Source organism: Camelus bactrianus, chromosome 20 (assembly GCF_048773025.1).
Source record: "Camelus bactrianus isolate YW-2024 breed Bactrian camel chromosome 20, ASM4877302v1, whole genome shotgun sequence".
Taxonomy (NCBI): Eukaryota; Metazoa; Chordata; class Mammalia; order Artiodactyla; family Camelidae; genus Camelus; species Camelus bactrianus.
Genome location: NC_133558.1, coordinates 14110658 through 14124976, shown reverse-complemented (window position 1 = coordinate 14124976; position 14319 = coordinate 14110658). Strand labels below are relative to the sequence as shown.

The following is a 14319-nucleotide window of genomic DNA, read 5'->3' as shown; positions in this document are numbered from 1 at the left end:
GCAGGGGGTCAGAGCTGTTACAGCCAGAGGACACCCGTGCGACCTGGAAACATCAGCCCACTGCGGGGAGAGGGAAGCGAGAGGGCACGAGAGGCTTCACACTTTCTAGAAATTGATCTCTCCACCTGAAGCTGCAGGGGGTGTCCACCCTTCCACAGCTGGCAGGTTAGAGAATGTTCTGGATACGGAGAGGAGCACCCGGCAGTGAGACTGGTTCCCAAGCACAAGCCATGGTCGTTCATTTGTAAAGGCAAAGGAGGTGGAAAGGGCAGCAGTGCAGACAGACAGCATGGGACAGTGAGAGCTGAGACACACAGAAGACAGCCCACAGAGGCAGGTGGGAAGAGGGCTCAGAGGCAGGCAGAAAAGCGGGGAAGAGTGTTGCTCATGGTCCGCAGTGAGGTCTGACTCCTCCAGCGCGTGCTTAGGGACAGTCCTCTCGGCCACTCTCTCCTTCTGAAGCCCCTGCTGCTTTCCCACTGCTGGTGTTGGTGGGGCTGCCTCTGCTCAGTTTCCACCAGGTTCCAGTCTCAAGGGGAGAAAGATGCCTATAGCCTCACGAGTATGTCAAATTCAGCCCCAAGATAGTCGGCTTGGCTCTGGTGTCCAAGGGGATTGGTCCCAGGAACCCCACAGTCCCCAGATCCACAGACGCTCAAGTCCCTCACATAAAATGGTGTAGTATTTGCGTATAACCTATGAACATCCTCCACTGTACTTTAAATCATCTTTATATAACTTATAATACTTAATACAATGTAGCTGCTATGTAAATAGTTGCCGGGCAAATTCAATTTCTGCTTTTTGGAACTTTCTGGAACTTTTTCTCCCCAAACACTTTCAATCTGCCATTGGTTGAATCTGCAGACATGGAACCCACAGGTACAGAGGGCTGACTATATACAACAAAAGAATATAAATTCATTGTTTTATAAAGATCTACTTTTACTGACTTCTCAGAGGCCTTAAAGAAAACAATGGTATTAAAGAATAACATATACTCTCTATTAAAGATGTATCTTGTTATAAAGTCAAATTATATCCCCCAAAATGATGTACTGAAGTCCTAACCTCCAGTACCTGTGAAGGTGAATTTATTTGCAAAGAGGGTCTTCACAAATGCAATCAAGTTAAGATGAGATTGTTAGGGTGGGCCCTTAATCTATATGTCTGGTCTCCTTATGAAAGAGAGGACCCCATCTGAAGACAGACACACAGAGGGAAGAGGTCAGGAAGGACTTCCCCTAAAGGATCTGGACCTGCCAACATCTTAATTCCAGCTTCTAGCCTCCAGAACTGAGAGAGAACACATTTCTGTTGTCTTACACCACTCCATTTGTGGTACTTCGTTACGGCAGCCCCAGGAAACTCATAAATCCCTTCTGTCCCTTGCTGGCCTGCAGGCCTTGTCCAAATGTTATGACCCTTTACTCTCTCTTCCCCAAAGCTGAGTCCCTTCCCAAGAAACTCCTTGGATCAAATGCAAATAGGTCTGGGTGCCCCTCCTCCCCCAGCCTTCCAGGTGCACCTGAGTCCTAGAATGAACACAGCTAATATTCTTAAGCCAGCATTTCCAACATCTCTCTCTGAACCCTGTCATTTTTTCTAAACGTAGTCACGAGAGACACTGAAAACTTATCTTCAAAATTCTCATTTTCAACAGCATTTAACTGACAAACTACTATTAGGCTAACCATTCTTTTAGACAGGCGGGGGAGGTTCAAATAAAGCAGATGGCCTCTGCTTTCAAGACGTGGATGTTTAGGAGGGAGGGTATAGCTCAGCGGTAGAGTGCATGCCCAAGGTCCTGGGTTCACTCCCCAGTATCTCCATTAAAAATAGATAAATAAACCTAATTACCACTCCCTTTAAAAAAAAAAAGAGCTGGATCCTTCCTGCTGGAAAGAAGAGAGTAAAACTGTATACATATATATACGATGGACTTTAACAGGCTCTAATTAAATGTTAAACTGCAGTACAGAACTTAAGTTCTGAGAGAGTTCAGATAAATGGGCTCAGAGATGTCAGCAAAGGCTCCCTGAAGATGGGGCTGGAGGGGCGAGGTGAAGAGAAGGGACGGGGGGAGTAATGTGGGACCGTGATGCCCCCCCCACCGCATGCAGTGGAAGGCAGGCGAGTCCTAGGGAATAAAACTGTCCCCAGGTGGTGGAGGCATGTGACATCCAAGCAGAAGGCAAGTCCATTTGCCTCTAAATTGCTAAGGGAAGTTGACGACTCCGCAGGGTAGAACCGGCAGAAAAATTAGCTAGTCTGACCCCGAGCTGTGATTTTCCCTCTCTGCTTCTTTGCGTTTCTGAAATCCTCAGGGACTAGAGGTAAGTGCACATTTGCAAGAGCAATTCTCAAAGGATTAACAGAGCACTGAGAGGCCATGGTGACTCTCCAGAACATTTCCTCCCTCCCCGTCACAAACATCATCACAGCCTAGGCCCCCGCGAGGTGGGGAGGGAGGCTGGAAATGTATGAGGTGTCTTAAGTGTGCTCTCAGAGACAGGCTCCACAAATAGCCCTGCGAGCATTCCTCCACCCAGAGTTACGGACGCCAGATGCTGTTAGCAGCTTGTGACCGCGGAGACCAGAAACAGGGGTCTGAGCCGTATCACCATCATCCGGCTTCTGGCGTTAAGGCTTTTATCAAGTTACTCACCCACCTACTAAGTGGAGAACATTCCTCTTTCCAGGAATGCTTTGGGGCTTCCCTCTTTGCATTCGTGGTCTGGGAACATAAAGCAGCTGAGTTGAAGGTGCCGAGTTCCGAAAAATCATGAAGATGGATTTTCAGAATGCCGATCTCTCTGAGTGTTTGAGAGTGGGGACCGGGGGTCCTAAACACCCACTTACACACCAGTGGGGGACCTGAGGATGAAACGTTCAGAGGTGTCACCAGGACACTTCAATGCCCTGGTGATCCTTTGAGAAATGTGCTTGCAAGTGAATACTTATCTCTGGTTTCTAAGGATTTTAGAAACTCCTAGGAATACTATGTCCTCAGCAGCAACTTGTAATAATGCATCTGCAACGCACTGGCACTCCGCCCCTTCCCCAGGCCGGGAGCTGCATGCTCTTTGGCTCCTCCTTCCACTTGGGTGAACTGGGCAACTTTCCAGAATCTGCTACAAGCGTCCAGGCATGTTCACCACCCAAGCTGTCATCTAGAGAAAGTCTGTGTAGTTGTTTTGCCTCCTTCCTGCTCGGCCTGGAGACCTTACCTCCTGATCTACCTGGTGAGGGAGGTAGAGCCCCCTGGGGACCCTGAGACAGGAATCCAGGCTGGGGCTTTGCCCATCACCACATCACAGTCTCCCAAGTGCACCAGAGTGACATCTGCCATCTCTCCTCCTGTACACGTAACAAGTCCTTGAGTATAAATGTCTTCTTTTATTAGAGATCAGGGGGTCAGTGAACTTCTTCTCTATAGGGTCAGATAATAAACCTTTTGGGCTTTGGGAGCCGTACAGTCTCTGTCTCAGTGACTCGGTTCTGCCACCAGAATGCAAGCCACAGATGATGTGTCAACAAATGAACATGGCTGCGTGCCAATAAAACTTCATTTACAACAATCAGGCAGGGGGACTGATTTAGCCTGTGGGCCATTCCCCTGTTATAGATCCACATGCACAGGACTATGTTTGAAGAGCCTACCATAATTTTGGAACCACTTTCAGAGACGTCCTTGTTTCTCACCACCCTGCTAGGCAGGTAAGCCAGTGTTGTATACACTCATTTTATATATAAGGCAATTGAGGTCACTAATGACTTATCTGATGCCAATAGTTAGAAACTCAAACAGGAGATTCAGACACAGGCCTTTTGTTTCAAAATCCAACATCTCTTCTTCCAGGCCAGTATTTTCCAGAATGTGTCTCTCCCTATTAATAGGTGTTATGTGAAAGTGGAGTTCTGGGGTCAAATAAGTTTGGGAAACTCCACATTAACCAAGGTTAAGGAGGCTTTTAATGTGTGTTATGAATCTCCAGGAGGGGATTATAGCATACTGAGTTTTCCAAACATATTAGACGCCAGATCCCCCTTTATTCCTCCTGTCAAAACAGCTCTCAGGACTCATGCTTCTTGGATCCGAGTCTAAGAAATCCTTCACCAAGCATAAACACAAGCTATAGGGAAGAAGACATTTCAGAGAAGGAATGTCAGAATGAGACAGGTTAAGGCCCTGGGGCAGCCCACCTAAGACAGGCCTTGGACTTGGAGCAAACCTTGACCCAGCAGAGGGATAACAGAATGAAACAGGGACCATCACACCCTAGACCCAAGTCCGATACAAACCAGGTAAATGAAAGCAGCAGGGAGGGAGATGTACTCTGCTCTTCCCACACCCTACCTGCTTCTGCTTTTTCTCCTTCTCAAGAGGAACTGCTGATCTGATTGGTCACACTCCAAGCTGATGGCTGGGCCTCTCTTCCCTCACAGCCTCCGGGGTAGAGGGCACAGGCTCAAGCCAAGAGCAGCAGGGGGTTTGGTCATAGTCCACAGTTTCTGAAAAAATACTCCTTTTTACGATGCCAGATGTCAATTACAAAGAGTATAATATTTCACTGAGCTAATCAAAGAATTGAGTGTCCCCTGCAAGAGGTTTAGATACTTGGAAGGCATTATGGCTGGAAAATCCAAGAATGTCTGAACGCTGACTGCAAATACCCCATCTCTCTCCAGGATTCTGGAATGAGTGATGCTCAAGGAACAAGGACAAGATAAGACTCAAAATGCACAGTCTTAGTAACAGCACACATGCTCTGAACCCCCCCATACTGGCTTCTGACAAAACCAGGATTGGAGTCCACAGCTGAGGCTCAAGTCTGAACGAGGGCTCCTCTCCTCACCGTTTATCACCAAATCCAAGAACTGGGACCAGCACACTGGGACATGTTCACAGGGAGCTAGAGTTTAAAACCTGGCAGGGCCTTAAGAGAGGTATTGACTCAACATACCAGGAGTGCTGTACTTTGTGGAAGAAGATGTGCAGGAGAGTAACGGCACGTGAGCCTCAGGAAGCATGTGGAAGAAGGGAGTATGGTTCTCATTTTACAGCCCCGTCCCCAGGTCTCACATGAGTCTGTGGGCTGCATGCCAAAGAAATGCATGCTAGTCAGTTGAGGTCCTCTGCGTCTTCATCTTTGGCCAGCTCACCAGGGAGTATTCTGGGATGCTGAGGACATTCTCCCCCTTACCCTCCTTTAAGAAGGATGAGTCAACAAATAGTAAATGAGTGTCTCCTATTGCAAGAAGGTAGAGAATCATTGCCTTTGAAAGAGCTTGTGGGAGAAACTTACCAGGAGACGCAGCAAAGTGGGCAGGACATGGTCCTTGGCAGAATGTGGGCAAGACAGTTGGAGAAATAGCCTCTCTCTCCTTTTGTGAATGAGGGCTCCTTGTGCTTGGAGGCACCTGAGAAAGGCTTGCAATTTCCAGAGACCAGAGTGTACCTGCAAGAACATTACCAGTTTAGAATAAAAGTCATTTCTCTTCCTAAACAATGTATAATCTTACACATCTACCTTAAAATCTTTTTGGAATAAATTAAGGCATATAAAAAGAAAAATACATTTATGAAAATCAATCAACCAATTTATAATATTGCACCTATTTCTAAACATTTTCCTATGTGCAAACAATCGGCTTTGGGGACTGTAGAGGGCTAGATGGTGGCCCCCTAAAAGATATGCACACATCCTAATCCCCAGAACTTGTGAAAGTGATTTTATTTGGAAAAAAGGTCTTTGCAAATGTAATGAAGTTAGAATCTTGAGATGAAGAGAGCATCGTAGGTTATTCAGGTAGGTCCTCAATCCAATGACAAGTATCCTTAATAGAGACACACAGAGGAAAAGGTGATGTGAAGATGAAGGCAGAGAAGAGAAAGATGCAGCTACAAGCCAGGGGAGGCCAACAGTCATGAGAAGCTGGAAGAGGCATGGAACACACTCTCCCCTAGAGCGTTCAGAGAGAGTAAAGCCCTGTTGACATCTTGCTTTTGGACTTCTAACCTCAGAACTGGGAGAGAGAAAGTTTCTGTTGTTTCAGGTCACTAGTATATGATAATTTGTTACAGCAGCACCGGAAATGAATGCAGGTACTTAATTTTTATGGTATTTTGGGGGGTTAAACTTCAGAGGCACGCACACACAGAGATGTATGTCCGTGGATACTGAGCTGCAATTCCGCATCTCCAAGTACCAAGACCTCACACAAGGCCCACCACACGGACCTGATCTCAGTTCCTCTCTTGAATGCAGAACAGGCAAGAAGCATCTCCTGTGGTTTTATAGTGAAGCACTGTTTGGAGAGGAGGAGAAACTGCAGGTGGAGGGGAATCTTCCCACAGGACCAACCAACCTGCCAGATTAAATGGAGTTGGAGGTGGTCACATACTTTCACCAGGGGCTCATGTTTCACAGAGAAAGAATTAAGGTAATGCTACCAAACTCGCCTCCATCCTCTTACTCTGCTCAGAACAGCGAGAACACCCCTTCAGAGCCACAGACACGGGGTTCTATGTGGCTAACCTACCGTGCACAGCCTCTCTATTCCTGCACCCACTTAATCTAGAAGGATATTCTAACTTGGTGTCATTTTCACCATCTTCAAAAAAGCGCTGGTTTGTCCAAGGTTGACTTCTAGCTCCCCCGAGAAACTACAAGGGAATGGGAAACTCTGGGGGAGGACGGAGGAGGATGATTTGGGTGAGGAAATTATCTGGGTTCCCAACTCGTACAATTACACAGAGGGCTTTTTTGTTTTAATCAATTAGGTCAAAAGGCATAGCAGATTTTGAAGGGATGAAATGACCAAAAGGCACTTTTCCCTCAGGATTTGAATAAGCCCAATTCAATTAAGTTTTTGACAGGAAAGCACTTAATTTTTTTTTTTTTTTAAATAAACAGGTATCCAGCAAGAAGGCAGCAGAAAACAAATTCTAGTAAAAAAGCAACAGGCAGTGTTCTCAGCAGTCACTTCTCAACTCTCAGGGTCTTGTGCTGTATTTTTCCATTACAAAAAAAAAAAAAAAAAAAAAAGACTATGCATAGATGAAAAAAAAAAAAGGAAGCTGGAAGTTACTGCCAAAACACATCAGTTCCACCAAAAATGCACCAGAGTAGCCTTTTCCCTGCCCTGGAAATTATGAGTCTCTCTCCACCCTTCTAAATCATGCTGTCCTGATAGATTTTATTTGCCCACTAAAAATACAGAATGGAGATATTCACTGATAATGTGGCGTGTGCTACTTTTGGCAGAGCGTGCCTTTTTTTCTTTTCCCAAACAGAACCACGTTCTGGATCACAAGACCTTTAGAAGTAATGCCAGCATTTCTTTGTCCTTTGCAAAAACGCGGTGGTTGTCTCTTATCTCATACCAGAGAGGGGACCCAGAGGCTGCCGTAATAGTATATATGCGATAATTTTGTAGAAATCACAACTGAAAAAGGAGTGCGTTAATACTGCATTGGGATTCTGCCCAGTGTGCATATCTTCTTTCCTCTAGACCTTAAATATTTCCAGAGCCTTACACAGAGAAAAGAGTGACAGTGGAATCAGTACCTAAGTTAAAAGCAATCATAGCCTTGTTGTAAAATCAGCAGCCAATAGCCTCAACATTGGTCACGATTTGAGTCTAGGTCGGCCTGCTAAGCAGTCCGCCAACACGAGAACCCTAGCTGGTCCCATCACTTAATTCCCACCGACGTGAAAGCATCCGACATCTACAAATGGTAGTTTCAAATAAAGGCAATAATTTGTTTCCAGCTGGTACAACTGTTTAATAAAATGCCTGCTGGCTCTCCAGAAGTAATATTTTCCTCTCCTCAGCAACAATGAAAATTAGCTTGTCTTGGGGAACCACTAACTCAATCCATACAAAATGTTCTCAACTTGAAGTATAAGATTTTCAATGACTGTGATCTGCCATATGGAGGGGGAAAAAAAAGCCCAAAAAAACGTTTCAGGGCTACAGAGTAAACTGAAGTAAAAGAAAAAAAAAAAAATTTAACAGAAGGCTGAAGCCATTTCACTATTGTAATAATTATTCTTCTAATGTTTTAATCAAAGGAAGCAGCCGGTCTCTCTCCCCTCATCAATATTCAGGCCACCACACTTTGTAGGTGTTAATCTCCACACCTCCAGGCTGTTAGAAGGGAGCGGAAATTGGCAGTCCCGGCACCGCAGAAGCCTGTCGGGTAACAGTACCTGGCACTGCCCTTAATTATCTCAATTATGTTAATATGTGTTGTTTGTCAACAGCTACAAAGAAATGAGACTGCGAGGCAGTTGGCAAGATCAGTTTTTAGATGTAGGTTTGGGCAATGAAGGTTTTCCTTTCTGTTACAATTAAAAAAAATTTTTTAAGGGGTTTTATATTCATGAGAGTAAAAGAAGAAACTAAAAAGTCACCCATAATCTCAGCTAGTGTGTATTTTCTGAAAGTCATTTGTCCAATGCGGTTTCAGTAAGCTTTTATTCCTCTTCCTCACAAGTGATCAAAAATATGTAAATATATAAAACATACAAACGAGTAAATACAAATGTTATACACAGGGAGAATGAGGCATGTGATTTATTTTCCAGGAGCTGAAGTAACTAATTAATTAATCTATAAAATCAGTAGCATCCTTTCAAATACAACAGGAAAACGTTTTAGACGATTCCTGTAAAAGAAAACAAGGCTATTTCGTACTCAAAGCCCTAACACAAGCAGATCTGTTTTCAGAGCAGCATGGTGAAGCTTGTATAAGAGTCCTGGTCAATTTTCTAGTTTCCTGGCATAAACAACGCCTGGAACCCAGCCTACCCTATCCATCCAGAGACAGCAGAAGTGGATTTGACTAATGGCAATTAAGGTATTACCAGTCATCAAACACACACAGGGTGTGTTCCCATATCAGCAAAAGAAATGAGAAAGAGGAGAGTGTTGGTTTTTTAAAGCCATCTCTAGGGAATGTGTGGGCTGTTTCTCACCTACTCTGAATCCAAGCTTTTCTGAGTATTTCCTGAGCTGAGCACAGTTTGATCACTGCAGGGAGAGGAAGTGAGCAGAGGCTTGCCTGGTCTGATTTCAACAATCTGAGCCACAGTTTCCTCATCTGTTGAAATAATGCTAATCAGACTGGCTGGTTCTGACGGCCAGCTCTAAGGCTTGCTGGAGAAGCCCAGAAGAGTAAGGAAGCAAAAAGGGGCCTGAGTAGAGACTGGCATGTTACCATTCTGCAAAAAGCAGCAAAAAGCATTGGAACTTTCTTTCTAGACCCCATGGAGACCCTTGAAATATGGGACTCTTCTAGAAAAAAAGTCCTTACAGGGCAGGGCAGCAGAGTGAAGGGAGCAATGTAGCTGTGGTCAAAGAACTGGGTTCGAGCCCCATCTTCCATTGACTTGCTGGGCGATGTGGGTAAGAAATGTAACATTTCTAAGCCAAATTCCTTACCTATAAAACGGAACTAACACAATACCCCTTTCATTGGGTTATTTGTAAAAAATTAACTCAAACAAGATAAGAAAAAATTTTATAAGCTAACAAATGCTACACAGATGTAAATCTCTTCCCACTTTTCTTCTGAAGGCAAATTCTTGGAAGAAGTGGTGTAGCTCAGTGGTAGAGCACATGCTTAGCATGCAGGGGGTCCTGGGTTCAATCCCCAGTACCTCCATTTAAAAAAAAAAAAAAAAAAAAAAGGAAAAAGAAAAGAAGGCAAATTCTACTTCCGAATTCAGAGGACTCCTGTTTTCCCTGAAGTGCTGTTCATGTCACACTAACAAAACGACTTCTAGTCCAATGCATACGATGTCCAAGATTTTCTGCTGAGGAGGACCTGCAGAAAATATGTGTTAGAACTTATTTCCATGGAGATAGAAAAAAAATTGTCTCCTTGTAGCGAAAGGGAGTTTTTTTCTTTAAATACTGATTGGAAATGTGGCCATATGAAATATAAGTTTGAGATCTCCTGCCTAGAAAGATCTGGAGAGAGTTTAGTTTGTTACGTCCCTGATGAGAAAAGAGCCGAGGGACAGCGGGGTCTCCAGGCCGGGCCGGTGGGAAGGAGCCATATCTCACAGGCACTTTTGACTGGTCCTGCCTGCTGCCCGGGCAAGGGGAACCAGGGTCTCTCTCCTCCCAACCAAAATTTAACTGCTGTAGGGTTGCCAGATACAACACAGAACACCCAGTTAAATCTGAATTTAAACAATGGTTGAACAATGAATGGTTTTCTAGAATAAGTATGTCCCAAATATTTGTCAATCTGGTCATCCCAAATGGTTGCCTGAGGCAGAAGAGTTGTGGAATCATATAATTTTTTTTTTTAAAGAAGGGAAACCATAGCAATCTTCTAATTCAGCCTCCTCATCTGACGTATGAGAAAAGGAAAGCTACCTGTCCTCAGAAACACCAGCGGAACCAGGCCCACCATCCCCCTCAAAATACCAAGAGCCATTTTGTGACTGATTTTTTTTTTTAAAGCCATTGAATACAAAGTATCTTCAATTTTTCTGAATATTTGTTCATATAAACCCAGGATTCTACTGAGCTGTGATCTGTGGCTGCCGTTTTTATACCAAAGCCTTTGTGTGTCTGTGGCCAACAGACACAACCAGCTCTAAACAGATAATTAGTGTTAGTAACTAGTTAACAGCGTCTACGCTACCCCTGCTGACTGCAGGATGCCAGAACAGGAGGGGGATTTGCCTGAGCTCAGCTGTTTCACAGGATTTCCGCCATGACTTACACTAAGATAGGAAGGTCATCAAGCCAGAAAGGGGCAGGTTAGAGAGGGGTAAGAAAGGAGGCTAACCAGGAAATACTCTCACCTCAGAACTCAAAGCCAAGGTATACGTGTTTTAGTCACACTCTCATCCTCTGCCCTTTGCCATCTGACCTTGACCTACTGGCAGACTCAAGGCTGCCCTCGTCTCCTTCCCCTCCCCCAGCCAGGGTACACGTGGGTGCATCCAACCATCACAGTAGCTCCATTTCCTCTCTTAGAAGGATTAGGACTGGGAATAGTTTGGAAGCAGATTTCTCCCTCAAGGTCAAAGCTGTCAACGAAGAAATCGTGCAGCACGATTAAACCTGGATCTGAAACAAGGCTGGGATGCCTACCGCGTTTTGGGTGGATACAGGGGTGGGGAGGGGAGGGGGAGATGATATGTGAAGGCTTCAGTTTCACAAATATAAACCAGTACTTCTCCCCCTTTTCTTGTCTTTTCAAATATTTTTCCCTTGTGCTCGGAGACACTTGGTACACACAGAACATCATGAAAGGATGCTAGGGGACAAGCGCCGTCTCCTCGCTTTGCCCCACACTTAGGAGCTGGTCAAAACACTCTGACTCTGTAACTGGCCAAGTCTCAGTGCCTGCAGAGTGTTTTTGGACCTGATACTTGTTTTAGCCTCTTCTGTGACTTGCCCTTCGAAGCACACACACAACCCACCAAGGGACTTTCCCCTCTGTGCTCAGCAGTTAGCATCGGATCTCCTTGGCAAGGCTCTCGGTGACTGCACAATCTCACACCTGCCAGCACTGGAAAGTTCCGGAAATCAGGACTCTGTGCCAGACATTTCTTTGGAGCACTAACTTTACCCAGTTCCTCATTCTCCTGGCCATTAGCCTGGTCACCCATTCCTTGAACTTGGTTAAACTTTTGGCAGTGAAAGTGTGCAAAGAGCACATCTGAGAAATGAGGTGGCCGCCCAGGCCCTCGGGCTCTAACGCTGGCTCTCCTGCTGCCTTTGATTGCCTCCCCTGGGTACCACACCCTACACCTTCCAAAGCACCCTCCCATCTGCTCCTCCTCTGTTCTTTAGGGCGGCTCTGAGAGATCAAAGAACACATTGTGAGGATTTACCTTGTGACAGCTTTTGTGCTGAGCATTTTCATCTATGTTACCTCGTGGGGTCCTGCTGACCACCCTATGCGGAGAGTAAAAAGAAAATACCCACCACATGGATGAAAAGCTTGAGAGCCAGAGAGGGGAACGCCCCAGAGCTGAAAGCTAACTCTTCTTCCTCACGACAGATAACCTATTTTAAATTCTGTGTCCCAGTTAAAATTCTTCAATTAACTCCAGGGAGCCCAAGCAATGCATCTAGGCAGGAGAGCAGCATCTCATAGTCTAAAAGCAATAACCAGCGATCATGGCCACAACTTATTACTGACACCCAGTCACGGCCTCTTGATTCCTGGACAAGCATTTGGCCTGTATCTCACCCTTCAGACGGATAATACAAATCATAGTTCGAGAAGGAGTGCTGGGTGCTTCTGCTGTGAGCTCCCAGAACACTCTCAATCTTCTCTGCAGTATTTTGTCAGTTATAAAACTGCTAATTGTTAAAATTCTCTTTGATACTTTACAGAAGTAATACAAAACAAGGTATAAAGATGGGGGAGGGTACGGCTCAGTGGTAGAGCACGTACTTAGCACGCACGAGGTCCTGCGTTCAATCCCTAGTACCTCCATTAAACAAACAAACAAGCCAGCCAGCCAGCCCAGAACCCTTTGAAAAAATAAGCTGTAAAAGAAAAAAGCTAGCCATCTACCCAATCCCATCTCCCCACAGAAATCAGTATTAATATGATGCTAGGTATCTGTAAACACATTTCGCCTGGATCCCATATAAGTATACAGGCTTATACACATATTTGAGTTTGTTGGCTTGCTTTTCACTCAAAGAGAAGCATACCTTTTTCTTACTCTGAAACTATTTTTTCCTTTCTCCTTTTTTTTTGGTTTAATACTGTATCATGGATATTCCTAAATCTAATTTTTCCTAATTTCTTTATATATATATATGTATGTATATACGTAAAATATCACATATATGGGATAGCTTGCAAGAAACAGCAAATGCATAAAAATCCCCATGGAGTGATTACACCATAACTCCTCTTTTGATCGGTTTCCAGTTTTTTTGCCACTATGAGCAAAGATGCAACACTGTTCAGTGTGCAGGGGAGAGGGTAAAAACTGTTTCCTCTGATCTCTGATCTTCAGCTCCTGAGGACTGAATGAACTTGACAAAGACAGCTTAACAGGAGAAAATTTTCTTACACAGTAAAGAAGTGAAAGCCTGAAGAAGTGGTTAGGTCTGAGGTCTTTAAACACCATTTTAACAAAGGGTGACCAAGTATGGAGAATTGACAAGACAGAAGAAAAGGGGTTTGGGCTTTCTAGGGCTGGTCAACTGTGGGACAGAAAATGTATGGGGGAAACTAATGGAAGGTAAGGGTCATTTTAGTGAGGTTTGTTTACGCAGACTCTCGTCAGTGCTGCCCCCAGCCCTCTCTTCTTCCTGCTATGAGAGGGGAGGGGGGATATCTTTACAAATGGAAATTTGTACCCTGCTTTTGGCAGAGAATTCTCCCTATGACTCCTCCAGTTCAAAATAATCTATTTGCTGAAGTGGCATATTTTGGGGTGGCGTATTCTGATCCCCTCCAAGTGTATGCTCTTAAATATTATTTCCGTGGGATAAATTCCCTAGAGTGCTGAGTTAAAGTATACATGCATTTTATTATTTCTTTTATAGGTGTGGCCAGATTACTCTCCTAAAAGGCTGTCATCATAATTCAGATTTCAGCCAGCAGTATGAATCCATGAGCACCCACCTCTTCTACATCCTGGCCAGCTTTTGGTGTTTGCTAGTTCTGTCAATCAAATAGGTGTAAAAGTGGCATCTCCTTGATATTTTAATTTGCATTTCCCTCCCCGCTGGGGAGGCTGAGCATTTTTCTATTTTTATTGATCATTTGAATTTGCTTTTCTTAGAATTTCCTGTAACTGTTTAATTATTTTTCCTTTCTCCCTGGAGTGTAAGTTCCACCAGAGCAGGTACCAAGTGTGTCTTGTTATTCTGGTTGTTATTTCTGGTTCCTAAGACAGTTGCTGGCAAACTGTAAACACTCAGTAAAGAGCTGCTTAATAAGTAAGTGAATATCCTTCAACCCAGCAATTCTCCTCCAAGGAACCATATTAAAGAAATAATAACGGTTGTGTGTACAAATCTGTCCATGAAATTTTCATTATAGGATTGTTTATAACTAGAAATAAAATAGGTAATAATATTTATACAGGAAGAAAATAATAATTGTAACAGCGAACTTTTATTTAGTGGATACTATTAGGTAGTGTTAAAACTTTTTTATAATGTATCCTGTTTAGTCCTTATAATATATTAAGATTAAAAAAGCAATTATAACACTGTTTCCTCATTGTTTCAAGAAACGTTTCTGTGTGCATCGACAAAGAACTGGAAAGAAATATAGCAAATTGTTAATAGCGGTATATTTGTGTGATT

At 44.1% G+C, this 14319-nt stretch overlaps 1 protein-coding gene across 1 annotated transcript in view; it reads right to left on the bottom strand.

Annotated features, from left to right (window-relative positions):
- The window catches only part of CDKAL1 (CDKAL1 threonylcarbamoyladenosine tRNA methylthiotransferase), a 721370-nt gene that overhangs the window by 100440 nt on the left and 606611 nt on the right, over positions 1-14319 (bottom strand). Inside the window, exon 17 of the transcript XR_012500987.1 lies at positions 5310-5462. The gene's annotated coding sequence lies outside the window, so the exon portion shown is untranslated. The remainder of the gene's footprint in view (positions 1-5309; positions 5463-14319) is intronic.